Consider the following 2,856-nt stretch of genomic DNA (forward strand, 5'->3'; position numbering starts at 1 on the left):
GGGGGGGGGGGGGGGGGGGGGGGGGGGGGGGGGGGGGGGGGGGGGAGTTGCTTTGTCAGCATTTCAAATCCCCTGAACCCTAGAGTATCAGAGGCTGTTAATCAAACACACTTACTAGTCTGCAGAATGACGTAATGGCCCAGTATCCAGGCTTTATTCCCTGACACATGTCAAAGAAGGAGGGACGGAGAGAGGAAGAGTAGAAAAACGCAACACACAACCGAACCCAGAGAAACAGACACCTAACAACGAAAGCCTACACCAGGTCTGGAACCCTAGATAACAGGCTTCCTAAGGGGCAGCCCAGGGATGGAAGTCGAAAAGAGAGAGGGAGAGACAGTTATCCACCACCAGCCTTTCCATCCCTCAGCCCAGGGTAGAGGTCCACGGTGAAGGAAGAACGCGAGAAAACTTCTCCCCCGCTCCGCTTCGGTTCGGAGTCCTTCGAGAAACTTCGTTCAAGTTTGCGTGATTCAATATAGCGCAGCTTGTGCAGACGCGGGCTGGGGAGCCTCGGACTGCCGCCACTCTGCCGCCGGGGAACTGTCATCACCGGGAGCTGTGCGAGGGATGGGAAGGATCGAGCCCTCAAGTGAGATCGGCGTGGGAGAGAGGAGAGGACAAGAAGGAAGGCTTGCCGGGCCCCGAGTGTCTAGTGCGGGCCTGCAAATTGACCACAAGCTTGCCAAGCAGTAACCGATCGCACCGTTGAAAGCAACAGATCGGGAAACTCTTTGCAACAATGTTTGCGTGTGAAACCTGCAAGCCCCGCGCCCAGAGCGTAAGCCGCCGCTGCCGGAGCGATCGGGTAGCCCGCGAGGGAGCCGAGGAGAGCTCGCAGCCTGCGCGCGGTAACCAGCCTGCCCGTCAGCAGGTGAGAACCCCTTCCCTCCTCCCTCCTCCTCCTCCTCCTGCTCCTCTCCGCCACCCGCTCCCGCCACCGCCCCCGCAGCAACACTATTGAATTGGAAAAGTTTCTCCGCGCGCTGATTCCCGGGGATCGCTGCGCCAAGTTGCCAAAGTCGGGGCTCTCTCCTTGTTCACGTTCGTCACCGCAGCCGCAGCCGCCTTGGTGGGGGAACGGCAATTTGTCAGGCTTCTGGAGGCAAGCGCAGCCCCGATTCCTAACTGTCCCGCTGTCATTCAGGGAGACACACACACACGCACACAAGACCCGGTCAGACACACACACACGCACACACACCTTCCCACTCAGCATCTCAGCGCAGCCGCTGACCCCATCTTCCAGACGCGCAAGAAGTAAGCCGGGGCGAATTGGATCGGTGTGAGGCTTCAGCAGGATTCAGCAAGGAAACAGAACAAGGTTCCAAGGGCCAGGCTTCTCCATTCTCGTCCAATTGTTTACAAACACAGATAACCCTCAGAAACACACTCACGCACACACAGATCTTCCCAGTGCCTTGCCCGAGCTCTGGCTCCCTCACTCCTCTCCCTGAGCCCATGCGAACAAGGCAGGCGTCTTGGTTTGCCCGGGAGGCCGGTGCCACGAGAATACCGAAGTGCAAAAGACCCCAAAGTGACCGATCAGTATTTTTAGGAACTTACCAAACAAGTGTAGAGAAGGGGAGAGCGGAGCCTGGGTGAAGGAACCACGTTGGACTGAGAGAAGATTACAATACAGTCTATTTAGAGCGCATTACATCACCCCCCCCCGGTGACGTCACGTGGGATTCCTGAACTTCTAAATCATTGCGGTCCGCTGGGGAGGGAGGGAGGCAGGCAGGCCTACAGGCAGCGAGAGGAGGAGGGGGCGTGGCTGGCCCAGACCCCGCCCCTCCCAGGGAGGCAGCTGGGCTACCGAGCGGACCCCGGGACCCGGCGGAAAGCCGCGGCCGCCAGCCGCGCAAGCAACAGCTTGCAGGGCCCGGCGCAGTGTGACGCGACTCCCTGACATTAGCGGTGTGAGTCAGCGTGGAAACAGTCTTTATGATTTCAGAGAGGGCTCTGGGGGAGGCCAGGAGATGGGCTCGCGATGGCGTCGCCTCCTAGGCTTCAGCTGGGCAGAGTAGGGATGAATGGGGCTGGGGGAGAGGGGCACGGTTCTGACTGCACGATGGGCATGTCCAGAGTGAAGGCTGGGAGAGAAGCCCCCCTCCCCCCCCGCCGGACTGCCAACCGACTGATTTTGTCCTGCTCCCTTCAGTGACAGCGATGACCTGATTATAAGCGACCTGGCGGCCTGGCCCCTCCAGGGACCCAAACCTTCTTGAGTCCCAGTCAAGGGTCGGATTAGTTCTAAACTGTTCTTCGCAGAAAGCCTCGCAGCTCCCCACCCGGGGCCCCGACTTCTTCCCACTGAGATAGTGAACCTCCTTAAATGGAGGAACTGGCCCTGGGAGAAGAAACGCGACTGATGGGACCTCTCGTTCCTCTGGGAGAGGCTGCCTTGAGGAGATTTAAAAAAAAAAAAAGTGCTTGTTCATCTTCAGCCGCAGCTCATCAGGCATTACTGACCTCAATTTCTTTTCTGGAGTTAGCACCGGGGGTGGGGCTTAGAGGGAAGTCAAAGGGGCTAAATTTGGCTCTGACCCTGGCCGAGCGAGCTCGTTCACTACCCGCCTGGTGATGTGAACCTCGGGGCTAGGAAGGGCTTTGAGGGTTGGGGGGGGTTGGGAGGTTGCGTGTTGGGGAAGAAGCTGGGTGCCCTTTTGCAGACATCAGCCCTCCTGGCTTTCTGTAACGCTCACCTTTAATTCAGCATCTTTCAGACCAGAACAGCCTTGAGAGGGGCAGGTGGATGGAAGGGCATTGCTTTTGAGCCCTCTGCCTGCATAATTACACAGCTATTGGACTGGGGGCAGCTTCTGGACTCCCATTTATGGGGAAGGATTTTCT

General features: G+C 58.4%; 1 protein-coding gene across 1 annotated transcript in view; it reads right to left on the reverse strand.

Moving 5' to 3' along the window:
* Positions 1-1,606, reverse strand: part of LOC114050684 (cyclic AMP-responsive element-binding protein 5) — a 487,545-nt gene extending 485,939 nt beyond the window's left edge. Inside the window, exon 1 of the mRNA XM_027872545.1 lies at positions 1,567-1,606. The gene's annotated coding sequence lies outside the window, so the exon portion shown is untranslated. The remainder of the gene's footprint in view (positions 1-1,566) is intronic.
* Between the last annotated feature and the right edge of the window lie 1,250 nt (positions 1,607-2,856).

This window comes from Vombatus ursinus, unplaced genomic scaffold (assembly GCF_900497805.2).
Source record: "Vombatus ursinus unplaced genomic scaffold, bare-nosed wombat genome assembly UNPS02014799.1, whole genome shotgun sequence".
Lineage (NCBI taxonomy): Eukaryota > Metazoa > Chordata > Mammalia > Diprotodontia > Vombatidae > Vombatus > Vombatus ursinus.